This window comes from Camelus ferus, chromosome 20, assembly GCF_009834535.1.
Source record: "Camelus ferus isolate YT-003-E chromosome 20, BCGSAC_Cfer_1.0, whole genome shotgun sequence".
NCBI lineage: Eukaryota > Metazoa > Chordata > Mammalia > Artiodactyla > Camelidae > Camelus > Camelus ferus.
This window is the reverse complement of record NC_045715.1, coordinates 13,221,823-13,236,395: the sequence shown is the minus strand read 5'-3', so window position 1 is coordinate 13,236,395 and position 14,573 is coordinate 13,221,823. Positions and strand designations below refer to the sequence as shown.

Here is a 14,573-nt window from a genome sequence, read left to right as displayed (position 1 = left end):
CTCTCTCCCCTCTCATCCTCTTTCTCGAAATCACTGAGAGCATATCGTAATAGTCTGGCAGGCCCTGCTTTCCGATGGTGGCAGAAGAAAATTCTGTGGTTTCTGTAGTAGCGCTTTATAGGGTGATCAATTACTTTTTCTTTTCTGCAACTCTCTGAGTTCGTCAGTTTTTTTCAGCTGAAGCCTCAGGTGGTAAACTTACGTCTTCTAGTGCCCCAAAGTGAAACCCAGTGTCCCTGTAGGTATGACATTGATAATGGAGACAATAGTTTTTCTTCTTGGATTTAAGTTTCTTGTGACAGGCACACTGATGTCACATCAGCTCAGTGCTCCTGATGAAACACAGTTTTTAAAAATGAGGCCACTTCCTGCATGCTGGGTTGAGATATGGCAACAGAAATATAACCATTTAAACTTCCTAGAATCATTTGAATAAGCAAAACAGAATCTGTAACATAGAGAATATGCCTTAAACTGGGTGCCTTAGGGTCTGAAGTAGCTTTTTCATACATTTTCTCCTCCATTATGTCCAGTTTATTATAACAACTGATTATTTCCCATATTAGCCCCGGATTATTAATACACACCAGAGAACTTGTCTTATTCATGCTTTGTCTGTGTCCAGCTTCTAGTGCAATGCCTGAAATTAGTAGATGTTCACTAAAATCATTGTTCAAATAATACATTAATTGATTAATGAATGAATCACACCAATATAAAGCTATCATATTAAAAGGGATATATGCGTATATATTTTAGCCTGTGATGGGACAATTTGGAAAACATGAAATTTTAGACAAGTGTGGTGGCGTAACGACCTCTAAGTAGTGTGGCCAGGGTAGACTTTATGAGAATTCTCTAGAGGGAGATTAGAAAAATAACTTTTTTAATATAGCAAGTCTTGTCAGTCATCCCTGGGCATCTAAGTGGGGCACACAAAGAAAACTTGGTCCACGCCAGAATGGAGCCATTTCTCCAGTGGAGGAGTTCCATGAACACATCTCCCAGGGAGGTGTGTCCGCCATCCACCAGGGTGGGGCTCCATTGTCTGCCTCTCCTGGAATCATGAAAAGTGATAGTACTATCAGTGTTGAGAGTTGGGGTTCCTAGTACCATAGCTTCAATCGTGTGATTAGGAAAACTCAGTTACAAATGTCTTGCTTAGCAAAATGCTAGTGTTGCCGAAAGATCGGCCCCTGTCCCTGAAGAGCCAAGTACCCAGAGACGGGGTCTTGGAGCTTAGAAGAAAAGAGATAATTTTATTGGTTTGCCCGGCAAAGGCGGCTCACAGCAGGCTAGTGCCTTCAAAACTGTGAACCCCCCTCAGGGATGGGGTGGGGTGGTTATACAGCCATAGCTCAACCACAAAGCTTCCATAATGATCAACAGAATCATTTTCTTGTTAGAAGACTTAGAATTGCGTCATGATGCCTCCAGGCGACCAATTCTATACAGGCCAGCGGTTAGATCTCTTTATCTCCTAAGCACTCAAGGTGTGGTCTTCTTGGTAATTCAGGCTATTTTGTAAGGTTACAGTCCTGCGACCTTCTCCCTGGAGAAGGACTCAGAGACCACGTGTGATTATTACTTTCAATGACTGGAATAAAGTAGAAACAATAAGATCAATAGCTTTAGTTTTAACAGTGGACCTGGAACTGTGAGTAGCAAACCCGGTCAGTCAGGTCAGTTGACCGTTTTAGGGGCGAGCATAAGAATATACAATCTGTTAGCCTAAGTGTGGCCATTTTATTAATCCTCCTTCACTAGTACAATATGAATGTGCGTGTGTGCATGTGTGTTTGTTTGCTCTCTTGAACACAAAGAGGACAAGTGGATTTTTTTTAACTTCTTTTAACTACCCTTTCATTTTCCAACCTTGTCTCCTCCGCATCAGTTCTTTGAAGTCTGAGAACTTGGCCTGGAGGAGGGAAGAGCCAACTGCAGGGCTTTTGGTGAAGACAGAATGATGGGCCTTGCCCTGGGCTCAGCGCTACCTCCAGGAAAGAGTCTCCAGGTGTTCGCCTGCAGGAAGTCATAAAGTCAATGCAAATCAGGACAAATTCCCCATGGCAGGACAGAGCTTTCCTACACCCAGCCCTCACAATGCCATTGTTACCATCTATTTAAAAAATAGCCACTGAGTAGGCATTAGATTTTAGTTACCTGGTGTATCAGCCAAGGACAGAGGTCATAATACCTCATAACACTGCTGATGCCTGGCTTTGCCCACCTTAACCAAGGACTGGGAGGAAAGTCGTTCTTTTCCACACCATGGTCCTTATTCTTGCCAAAGTGTTTATTGAATCCCTAACTAAAACCACTTGTGCTCTTGAACTTTCCTCCTGGAAAAAAAAAAAAATAGCGATTATTGTTTCTTTCTCAGAGGGACACAAAGAGGGATTGCCACAGGAAACCCAGAGAGGCTTCAGAAGACGAGCCTGCGTTGAGATAGAAGCCAGGAACCCACTTAGCCAACTGCCTCCCCGGGACCTGGCACTGAGGCGGGTCAAAGACAGCAAATGCCGCTGAGCCCCCATGTGAAAGGGGGAACTTGGCATTCACCCTCCCAAACCCTCCATCCCTCGGCCCAAGTGCTTGGGAATTCTGTGAATTGTTGCCTGTGGCAGTGACACTGATTTGTATCTGGGTATGAACTTAAATGAAAACATGAATTGAACTCATTACACGAGGAAGGAAACACTGCCAAATTTAACAGGCTGAAATTCCAGCAGGGTGTCAGGTTTTATGGGGCCAGAGTGAAATACCTCATAGAAGGGTTTCCAGTTCATAAAACACTTTCCAAACAGGCTCAGCTCTTCTAAGTGGAGGGGACGTGATCATTTCTATCTGTAGCATTTCTCTGCAGACTGAGCTCACATATCCTTTGGGCTGACTGCACAGACAAGAGAAGAAAGAAGTGGAAGGAACTTGGACTCAGGATTGCCTCCCTGAAAAGGTTTCCTTCAGGTGGAATTATGTGTGAACAAATGACATCAGAAAATGGCGTGTCGGTGCACCTCTGCCAGCGCTGTGCGGCTCGGCTTGTTTTCACAGGTTATCTGATTAGTTCAACAAATATGTCGTGAGTTCCCATCACGCTTAGGTGCCATTCTAGGCAGTGGAGGTATGGTGGTCAGTTAGACAAGTCGGCCCTCACGGGGCCTGCATTGCAGAAGGAGAAGAAAACAGCACGTAAATGATCAGAAAATATCTTGTCAAATGTCAGGTGGTGATCGCTGCTGTTAAGCAAATGGGGTCGAGGGTGTGGGGTGACACTGTAGACGGTGTGTTTTGCGAAGGGTTCTCTGAGGTGGTGACTTTTGAACAGAAGCTTAAATGAAGTGACCTATCTGCTGAATCCAGAAAACCTAATTTTACAGATTTTGAAAGAGGGTGGGCTGCCATAAGCTAGCAAAAGGGTTAGGAAGGTATTTTGATTCAAAGATGCCCAGTTTAAATACCCATAAGAATGGTCCCTTCTCTCCCCCCATGTGGCCCTTTCAGTGGGAATCTGGGTAGCACCTTAAACGTTTTCTTGGGGATTTTCTTGCGTGTGTGACATAGTAACCAGTGTGGGTTCCACTGTCTGCTGTCTTGACCTCTTTCTGCTTGCTGGCAAGAAGCAGAAGCTGTGAGAATTGGCATGTAGAAATGTAAAAGGATTTTATACCTTTCAGCCTGGGGCAGAAGATGACAGAGAAATGGGGGGCAGGGGGACAGAAAAACAAGACGTGAAAAACAAAAGGCACAGTCTGAGTGAGTTCTCTTTTATGTTTTCTATTTGTCTTTCTATAGCTTCCTCACTGGTGCTGTTAAAAAGTAAACATCTCTGCAGACTTACTTTTCCTTCAGCAGGTGCAGTAAGGCTTACTGAAGTGTCTCTTCCCTTCTGCAAGGTGCAAACTCCGCCTTAGCAGATTTGAAAGCTTTCACATAATTCAGATAGTAATGGAGGTTTTAACTTGGCCAACATCAACCTGCAGACCAGGAACCTTTCACACATGGAACATTTCCTTAGAATAAAACTGAGGATAAGAGTATTTGCCAAACCTAGACTACAAACAATTTGTTTAGAAGTATAGAATGTAAAAACAAAACAAAACCCAGATTTATTTCAAAAGATGATAACATGATGATTACTGACTTTTACTCCTAAATTACTGATTTGTTCAAATAGCAAGATAATGTTAGATGTTTACAAGTGTCTGTATCTAGGAAGTGTTTCTTGTCTAAACTAAAGCTCATCCTTGTTTCTAAGGAGCAGATTAGGAGCTAGTGCCTGCATGGCTGTGTGTGTGCATTGATGTGTCTTGAGTGACATACAACCACATGAGGTTCCTTCTAGGGTCAGGACGTCTGGAAGACGTCTAATCTGAACGTGAAAATTGACAGTGGAATTTAAGTAACTCGTTTCTGTCCAGGCACTCTTCTGTCTGTGGGAAGCCTTGGAGGTGAGCTCACTTATCTTCACGCTCAGGTCTAGCTAAGGAAAGTCCACGGGGTATAGAGCCAGAGGGTGAGTCGCAAAATGGGGGGAAGTGGTGGGGTGGTAATATTCTGGGGTAAGGGCACCACTTCTGTTGTCTGACATACTTGGGTTTTAGTCTTGATTCTTCCAGGCCCAAGTGTAATCCTAGGTGTTTTGTCAAGTGCTCTAAACCTCAGTTTCACCCTCTGTAAAATCCTTACAAATATTCTATAACAAATATTTAAAGAACTTACACAGTTAGTGAAGTCTGCTTTGTCAACACTCACCATGGTCTGTGGTTATGATCAGAGGTGCTCTCAGCAGCTCTGAATAGAAGCTCTCGGATGATAACCGTGACCCTTACTTTGAAGATGTCTAAGCTGCCCTTTCTCTGAGATTGTCCTTAGTGCTTTCCACGAACCTGGAGTCCTCTGCGATATCTGACAGAGACCTTATTTTCTGTTACTCACCAAAATACTGATAGCCTAATGTGCACCCTTCAAAGTGGGAAGGTAGCAAGGGAATTGAATATAAGATGTTCGCATTCTCTCTTAGAATTATACCAAATCCAGTGTAGCTGATTTGAATTTTGCTTTTTTAAATTTAAAAAAAAATACAAAATCTATTTTCTGGTTTAGCAACTAGGACGCTGGTTAGAATGAATAATGATTATTTGTGTTCTGATATAAGAATGATTTGCACCGGACTGAAAAGAGCTGGAGATGAAACCCCAGATTCTTCACTGGTTGAGCTCTGGAAAGAGGGACAGCAGTCATCTGGGGGGACGGCTGATGCCGAATTAACCTGATTCTGCTTTGATAGCTGTGATTCGTTGCGCATGGCTGTCCACATACACGCACCCCAGAAACAGTTCCTGGACTCTGACTGAAATTTACGCAAGGATTTATATTCTCGGATGTAGAGAGAATGTAAGTGCTATTTGAAGAAAAGAATCCAATGGCAGTAGTGTTGGCTAGTGTTAAGAAGAAGAAGGAAAGTTAAAACATTTTAAGTACAATTATAATCTTTTTATTTGAGAAATTATCATTTAAATTCTAATATATTGATAGTACCTCATTTTTTTCCTCCATGGATTCATACAGTGGAATTCTATTTCTGACTCCAAGTAAAGGCCTATGATTACATCAGACTGACGTAGCGATTTATCGAGTGTCTGCTGCATGGCACAGACTCTGAGCGTCCCTTTCACCTATACAAGTTAATTTAATCATTTCAACAATCAGGAACATAGCATTGTTATCTTTGTTTTGTAGATAGAAAAAATAAAAAGAGGCCCCAAACGCTTACATGGCTTAGCCAACATCATATACAACCAGGAAACCAGGTTTTCTGATTCCAAGTTTAATACTTAATATATTGCCTTCCCCATAAGAGTTGTTAGAAATACTTTAATAATCATGCGTAAGGCTTTTTCCATTGCTCCTGTAAAGTAGCACTGCCCCAAAGCTCAGATGTAATTAATGAGGTAAACGTTTAAGCTTTATTTGGTCTATCTTCAAGACTTTGGATTAGTAAATTTTTTGTTGACTAAATATTAGAAAAGTAATTGCTTAATGAATTATTTCTTTAGCATCTATGACTGACTGTCCAGTGCCATAATCTCCAAAGCATGGGTTTCTGTTAAAATCTAAGTGGGAGCTAAGAGCTTGGAATTAGCATCCCAGCAGAGTCTCCCTGCCCCTACCCTGCCGCCATGTCCAAACCTTTCTATCAGTTGTGCATTAATTCTGAGACCAGAAATGGCTACATAATTTGCAAGGTCAGTGCAAAAATAACAATGTAGGGTCCCTTGTCCAAAAAGTACCAAGAATTTCAAGATGGCAACAGTAGAGAGTTAAGCCACGCCCAGGACCTTTCTGAGCTTGGGGCTCTGTGTGAGTGAACAGGTTATATGCTTATAAAACCATTTAGGTCTAAAGAAATAGATGTTGACTTTAGTATCCTCAGAATATAGCCGAAAGAAGTAGACCATGATGAAGCTTACTAATTCAGCAGCATCAAAGAAAAAACTGGAAGGGAGTGTACAAGTGGCTTAGGAGTAAGTGTAGACCAACCTCAGGTCTGGGTCTGGATTCAGATTCACTGTTAGTATCGCCGCCTCTCGGGGAAGAATGGCAGGATGACGGAAGAAAGCAAAGACTTTGTCTTCCGTGCACAGGCTGAGAGCAGTGTGGACAGTGCTTCTGTAAACGTCTCGCTGAATAGATTATTTAAGTGACATTTATCCTTGTACCTCCTCTCCTGTCCCCAGAGATGTGGCATTGTTCCCTAGTTACAGTGTCTACAATGTAGTTTAAGGGATTTTGTGGAAATGACCTTTGTATCATCTCTTCAATTGAAAACCCTCTAGGTTAGAAGGGCAGGAACCATGCCTGTCGTTACGCACTGTCCTTTCCCCAAGCCCCAGTACCTGCCTGCCACCTAGTACATGCTCAGTGAGGGTTTGCTGAGTGCCTGAAATGCTGAATGATTGAAAGGAGGTCGGAGGGAAGTAGTAAGACTGACATTTAAATGATTATGGGAGTGGATATTGTGGTAGCAGGGTTCGTTCTGTTCTCCGGACTCTGCAAGAGAGCAAGTAGAAAATGTCAAGTTTTTTGATTGTGAATCTGGTGGCATCAGTACTGTATCCCTGTGCCAACATACTGGTTTGCTTGTTTTGTTTACATTTTCCCAGGGGAACTGCTTCAGTAATAAGGAAAGTCAGTGAAGTAAGTAAGGGGGTTGCAAAGGTTTCCCAGCTGATTCTGCCAATGGAAATGTTTTTATTGTGCCGGTTTGGGGAACAGAGTGAGTCTCAAAGCGAAATTAGGTCAGTGTAAGTTTGTGCACATGCATATATTCACACACACACACACCACCCTCATCATTAAATTATTTGAAAAATAAATGAAATAGGGGTCGAATTTGGGAACGTGAAACAGATAGCATGCTCTTTGTGCTTTGAGAGTAGATCCAAAAAGCAGGCAAGTCCAGCAAAACTTGGAGACCTCAGAAAGCCACCAGTGTACACAGGAGGCTGACGTTGAGTTTTTTTTCTTTTCTTCCCCTCACGTGAAGTCCAATAGCAACTAATCCCGGAGAACTAAAAATACACGAGGTGCACAGTAACTCCCTTCTTCGGCCCTTTCTGTAATGTGTACAGATCTGACTGGTAAAAGGCTCAGCTCACTCGGCAGAGAGCTGGCCCCTGTCGGTGGCATTTCGACGTGGAGTTTTTGCAAGGAGAGCAGTGGGGCCAGGCTGTCCCCGTCCTTTTCTGCGGGAGGCGGAGCCGCGGGAGCCCGAGCGGTAGCAGCGGGCAGCCTGGGGCACGCGGGGCGCTGGGTCTGCAGGTGCCTGACAAGCGGAGGCTGCAGCAGGGTGTTAGGGAGTCTGGCTTTCTCCCCCAGCGCCCTCTTGTTCTGCAGTTCCCTGGCATTGCAGTGGGAGCCACGCAGGCGAATTAAATTCTCTCTGTTCAGCCTTGTAGAGAGGTGAAAAACCTCATCTCTCGGCTGCAGTATTTGTCACTGGCTCTGCCCTTCCCCGAGGCAGGCTGTTGGACATCCAGAGGCCAGACTGGTCAAGAGTGATGTGTTTCATTTGTATTTACATATTGATTCTTTTTAACTCTTTCAGGATTGTCCCAATCAGTTTTGGACAGACTTTGGGCCCCATGTTGGTACAGACTAATTTCCATGGCTGCTCCTCCATAAGTGAATTTGCCATTCTCTGGCTCCAGAAGGACTTGGATCTGGGATGACCAGAGCATCAGGTACTTCTCAGAGTTTCGTACACTTGCTTTCTCACTTTTTATATTTAAATTTGGAGTTAAGCAAATCATTGTCTTGTTATCTTTGAAACCATTAACTTTATAACCACTGTACGTTTTCTGTGTGCCCGTCCTGTTGGTCAGTATCATTGCATTGTGTTTGAGAATTCTTACAATGGCCAGGTTAAGGTACAAATTTGTCAAAGTGAAATTTCATTCACCAAAAGAAGAAGGATTTTTAAATTAGTCCAGGTCATTGGTTGGTTTGCAGATTTTGCTAATAACTATAGCCTCTCAGGTAAGAAAGCTACAGATTATCTAGCACCCATAAATAAATTCAAATCTCTGGCTAAGGATATTAGAGCCTTGGTTAGGAGAGGAGTTTCAGGGAAAATGCTGTGGTCTTTAAGAAGTCATGGAGCAGGGAGAGTAGACTGGATTCAGGTGAATGGAGTTCTCTCTAAGAGAGCAAGGAAGAGAAAGGAGGGAGAGAAAAAGAGGAAGAGAAAAAAGGGAGAGAGTGAAAAAAGAAGGGAAAGAAAGACGGGAAGGAAGTAGGGAAGGAAGGAAAGAAAGAAGGAAGCAGGGAAGGAAGGAAAGGAGGCTGATTCTATAGGACAAAAGCTGTGAGTTTGACATTGGCCCAATAAAGAATTCTAGATTGGATTAACAAGATGATGCTTTGTAAGCACTTAAAGCGCTTAAGCTAGAAGAGTGAATCTGGGCTTCAGAAAAACATACGACCTTTTTTATATGCTTATTAGTACACAGGTAGAGTAGTCATTAATGGAACAAGACATACACACGGGGTGCTTGTGGGGTGCTGACACTCTGGTGGGATGTCATGGTCCCTTTCCTTGGCCCTGTCCTGTTCCATGTCCTGTTCCGTGTGAGTTTGATGAGAACAGAAAGCCATAGGAGACAGATTCTGGAGCCAGATTGTCTAGTTTTGGATCCTGTCTCTGCCACTTACCAGCTCTGTGACGTTAGGAATTTAATCTTTTTGTACTTCAATTTCTTCATCTATAAGATGAGAATAACAATAATATCCATTTCATAATTTTACTGTGAATATTAAGTGAGTTTAAAATGCTTAAAACAAGGACTAGCATAGAAGCAGCACTAGTGTTAGCTGATATCACCAGTAATAAAGATACATAGATGACGTACTTACAAAGTGTATTGAAACAAAGATACAGTGAGGTATAAACTAATACAGGAGGCTGAACGTAACAAGACGAAATTTAACACGAAGAAATAAGAGGTCCTATATTTGAATCCTCAAAAGCAAATTGGATTAGAATTGACTTCCAGCTCAAAAGGAGCCATTTATTGGTTGGTCCTTAAGCACCAACCACTGGCCAGGCTCAACGTGAAGTGTTATTTAAGAGAAAGAACCAGAGCTAGAGTGAGATTCAGACTGAGGTTGCATCAGTGGGGTCAGCGCGAGTATATTCTCCAAACCAGGTCATGTGCTGCCCCGTCCACCACATCTTGAGCACTGGATTCAGTTCTGGCCTCCACATTCTAAGAGAGACATTGACAAATTGCCAAGTATTCAAAGAATACCTGTTGGGGTGGCAAGGGGATCTGTAGCACAGCATGAAGGAATCAGGGATGTGCGGACTGGAGAGAACAGGGGAAGGAAGGCTAACGATAAGTGTGCTGGGACAGGCCAAATTTAGGACTGTTGTTCCAGCATAATTGTACATTGTGTTCTATTTCACACTCAGAAGTGCCCCGGTTTGGACAATTAAAACTATGAGCTCTCTAATGATGGCTTGCAAACATTTTCAGAGCTGTCTTAAAGCGGATGAGTTAGACTTATTCCTCCACCAAGTCTCATGTTTGTAGGCGACCTGCAATGTAAGTTGAAATACCTTAAGCAAACAAGAGGGCTTAAGGGCTCCTGTAACCAAGTTGTGGGGAAGGCAGAGCAGGGCTAGCCCTGGGGGAGACAGGACCAAGGCGGTCTCTTTCTCTGCCTCTCCCCTCTCTCACTCTCATCCCTGCTTGTGGAACAGACTTCATATTCCCCCGCTGCTGCCGGCTGCTCTGAACTCTCATCCATCAAGCCTAGGAACCAGAGAGAAAAGGACTCTCCTTACTGGCAGCTCAGCCGGAAAAATCCCTGGAAAAGACATTGGCTCGGTGTGTTTGGGTCACGAACAAGGTAAGGGGTGGGGTGAGGAGATGTGTAGGCCAGAAAACCGAATAACCACTCTAAACCTCTGTCACCCTGGGAAAGGCACAAAGAAACAAGACTCCAGCTCAATTTGACTATGGAGGCAGCCTCTGAAGGTAAGGTTCTGATCATTGGAAGTGTTTAATTGTTAGCAGGTGGTGACCTGCTGTGTAGAAGGGTTCATGTGTGGGGTTTTGAATTTGACTAGAAAATCTTTAAATGTCCGTATGATACCAAGATGCTTTACTTCTATAAATTTTCAGTATGGTTTTTTTTTCATAATTAATTTCAAAGAATCCAGGTTCCAAGTACAAGAAATGAAATAATCACCACTCTTCAAAATTGCACTGAATCCCAAGGGACCTGAGGATTACTGCAGAACTATGAGAAGTGACCCAACAAAGGTATGTGATAAATTTAAACCGTATTCTCTAGGGCTTCTTTATATTCTGCAATTTTCTGATTCCGTAAGACCGGCTTCTGCGATGCTGAACATAACTAAAATTATTTAAAAGTCACATTGAGTACCAGAGGAGGGGGAACCTCTCTGAACTGGTAGCAGTGAGAACTGTGGTCATGAAATAAAAATGTTAAGTGAAGGTTTGACAAGATCTCTCTCTAAATTTTGTTCAGTCTCTTCTCAAAGATTACAAAGCAGGGAGATGTTATGGTAACAGACGCTGTGTTATGTAGTAATGTATGCTGATGTGTATCCAGTGGGAACATACATCTCCAAATCAGGTGACCTGCTGCCCAGTCACCCCATGCTGAGTACTGTCCTGCCCTCTCCCTCTCTCTCTCTGTATCATATGCTGGATTCTCTCTCTCTTTAAATATGTAATATATAGATACTTAGAGAAATGGATGCTGTACTAGTTTGTTAGGGTTGTGTAGGGGAAGAAGAAGTTTTTCTGACTCTCGTGGTGCCCCTGGCTGTGGCTGAAAATTAAACTGATAAAGACAGATTAAGAGGAGAAAAGCACACAGACGTATTTCATGTTGAGTTTTATGTGCCATGGGAGTCTTCATAAGGAAATGAAGACCTGAAGAAACAGCCCTTCTGTTTTATGCTGGGGTTGACGAGGTGTGGACGGTCACGAGGAATCTGATAGGACAGAGGATGTGAGGGAAGTGCAGTAAACTGGGGGAAGTTACCAAGATCTGTTTGTTCGGCTTCTTCTCGGTCTCACTTTGTCTTCAGAGATAAGGATCCTCCTTTCCTCCGACTGTGGGAAAGGCACCTCTCATGCACCTCTCACGCACCTCTCACGGGAGGGTTTTATGATCTGTTTCTGGGGATGAGGGCAGAGTGACCTTCCTGCTTCTGCCATTTTCCCAAATGTCCTTTAGCTTAAAATATTCAGTATGCCAAGGTACCATATTTTGGGGTAGTGTGTCCTGAGTATTTGGACATTTGACGAAATGGGATCACAGATTAATTATTATGAACTAGTGTTGAAAAGATTGTTTTCTCAAGTAATCGAAGGCCTGACGAAGACACTGTGAAGAGCAGTGGGTTCCTGTAAGACACAAAATCTTGGTTTCCCAGGCAAACTGCTTAAAAGGTAAAGCACCCCCCGTTTTAAAAAATAATTTCTTATCAAGAGCAGACCAATAACCTGAGAGAAGTTGGCTGTTTTAGCAAAGAGAGAAAACCTAACTCTGGTTTTACACCAATGGACTTTGGATATTTAGGTTCATTAAAAAAAAGAAAGAAACTTATAAATAAGCCTATTTAATCTTAGCAGCTTAACCACACATAAAATTTCTTTTCTGCAACTCTCTAAATTTTTTTCCATCCAATTTTTGTCCCATATGTTTTCTCTGTCTCATTCTGGGACCGTGAGTCTTTCTACTCTAGAACAAGATTACTCTCTTTCCCTTAAATAGGTCCTTCGTACCTTTCCTTGGCAAAAAGATATCTTCCTTTCCTAAACAAAGCATTTTTATCCTATTCTTCATCATAATTTTTTATACATATATATTGATTACAATTTTTAACCATTAGTAACCTTTCTTTTCAGTGAAAACTAGAAAGTGAGCGATTGGGAATTGTCTTCCACATACTTTAATTCTGTAGTCAAGTTGCAAAGACAGCCTTTCGTAATTTCTAGAGGCATATGTATTTTCACGGTACAACTTCTCATGTTTATTAACTGACCCAAATATATTTACCTTCTCTACATCATGTAAAAACAAGATGCCGAAAGTAAATAAATGTTTGTTCAGCTGTTAATATTTTAGTACCTTATCTTATTTGGAAATAATCTATACATTCAATGGATATTCATCACTTTTAACTTTGTATAGCTTTAAGGTTTTAAGTTATCAAAAAGATTTTTATTTTTAAGTAAACATACTGTAAAACATAATCATTGTTGAAAAGTTAATTTATAAACTTTTATCCCACATACATCTATTTAATTCACGTGTTCTTAGCTAGACTGGAATTGCTCATGAAAATTTCATGAGACAGAAAACAAAGCTAGTCATCATCTGAAGTTGTTTTTCTTGTTGACAAAGTACGCAAGTATCAAAATACCACTGAAGCGAAGAATCTAGAAAGTTAAACATATGGTTCTTCCCTTCCCTTTTTTTTTTTTAACTGCCGTGCCTGACGTGCATCAAGCAATTAATTCATGTTTATTGTACATTTAATTCTTAGGGTGGATTTATAGTTTTATAAATTTTAAACATCTAGTGGAGATAACATAAGCTTATTTGAGTAGTAAACTTAGGTAGAAAAAAATTGTATCTCTGTATTATATTTAATGCTGACAACTCTGAAGAAATGCCTATTTTTACTTTACCAACAATTTCAAAACTATCTTTGTTTATCAGAGAGTATCCCAGATCGTGTGAATTTCAGAACACACGTGGGTTAGGTTCTGTATTTCTGAGAGTTTTAGGAATACTGAATTTATATGAGTGCTCATTTATATCTAAGTCAACGTGAATAGAACTCCTTTAAGAAATTTAGTAGATTAATTTGGTAAGACCATTTGGAGGTAGAAAAAAAATCACATATACATTTTCTACACACACACACACACACATATACACATAGACAGATTCAGAGAACTTTTAGCTTTTGTTTTAAAATTTTAGCAATGTGTCAGATACTTTAATATCTAAAATCTACTGTAATTACTACTTAAAAATTTCTTTTTTCCTTTTTTTTTTTAAATTTCAAGTGCAGGGTAGTTCTGTTTCCAGTGTCCTGCTCTTTTACAGTATCTGCAAGCCTTTTGAAATGAATAGGTGAGGTTTTGGAAATGGTAAAGATAGATGGGCTTTGAACTGCTTTTCAAGCTGCATTTCTGGTTTTGTAAAGACGCAATTTGTAAGACAGGGACGGTTGTTTGTAATTCTTCAAAGAACTGGGTCACAGCCTGAACGTTATCCAGGGGCTGACCTGCCCATCCAGCTGCATTACATTCACTTTGCTTCTTTTTGTCAGGGAGATTCCCGACTAAGATGGACATCAAAAGATCCCTATGTTCTAGATTCAAAGCTGTGTGTCTTTGAAATGTTTTTAAAAAATTGTTCCACGTAGGCTTCAGGATGTGTTCTTTTCCTCTGAGTCCATAGTTCCATTTTAGGTTAGGAAAGAAGGCCTTACAAAAACAGTTCCTGTCAGACTCTGAGTATCAGCTGCTAATCCAAAAAACTTCTGACCATAGAGCTTCTTAAAAAAAATCCTTTCAAATATTTAAACCAAAGGTATACCCATCAAGAGACTGGAAACCAAAATCGATACTTAACCAGGGAAGCAGAGGCGCCCCCAAAGAGGGTATAAAAGATGCTGACCTCCCAAGATCCAGAACCGCCCTCAAAGATAGCCAAGAGAAAGACAGACAGACAACTCCCCTGAGAGCTGACAGTGGTCAGTAGGATATTAACTGAAAATGGGATGCAACCCATAGTTCTGTCTAGCTATATATATATATATACACACACATTTTTTTTAATTTAAGTATAGTCAGTTTACAATGTTGTGTCAATTTCTGGTGCACAGCACAATGCTTCAGTCATACATGAACATATATGTATTCATTTACATATTCTTCTTCACCATAAGTTACTACAAGATATTGAATATAGTCATGAACTTGCTTATTTATTTTATATATATCAGTATCTGC

General features: G+C 41.3%; 1 long non-coding RNA gene across 13 annotated transcripts in view; it reads left to right on the top strand.

Moving 5' to 3' along the window:
* LOC116658215 overlaps positions 1 to 14,573 on the top strand; it is a 309,670-nt gene that overhangs the window by 229,934 nt on the left and 65,163 nt on the right. For 8 of the 13 annotated variants that reach the window (XR_004313452.1, XR_004313449.1, XR_004313448.1 and 5 more), the window contains 2 exons: positions 8,111 to 8,246; positions 10,268 to 10,832. This is a non-coding gene — a long non-coding RNA (uncharacterized LOC116658215). The remainder of the gene's footprint in view (positions 1 to 8,110; positions 8,247 to 10,267; positions 10,833 to 14,573) is intronic. The other 5 variants (XR_004313456.1, XR_004313454.1, XR_004313450.1 and 2 more) reach the window with 5 other exon arrangements.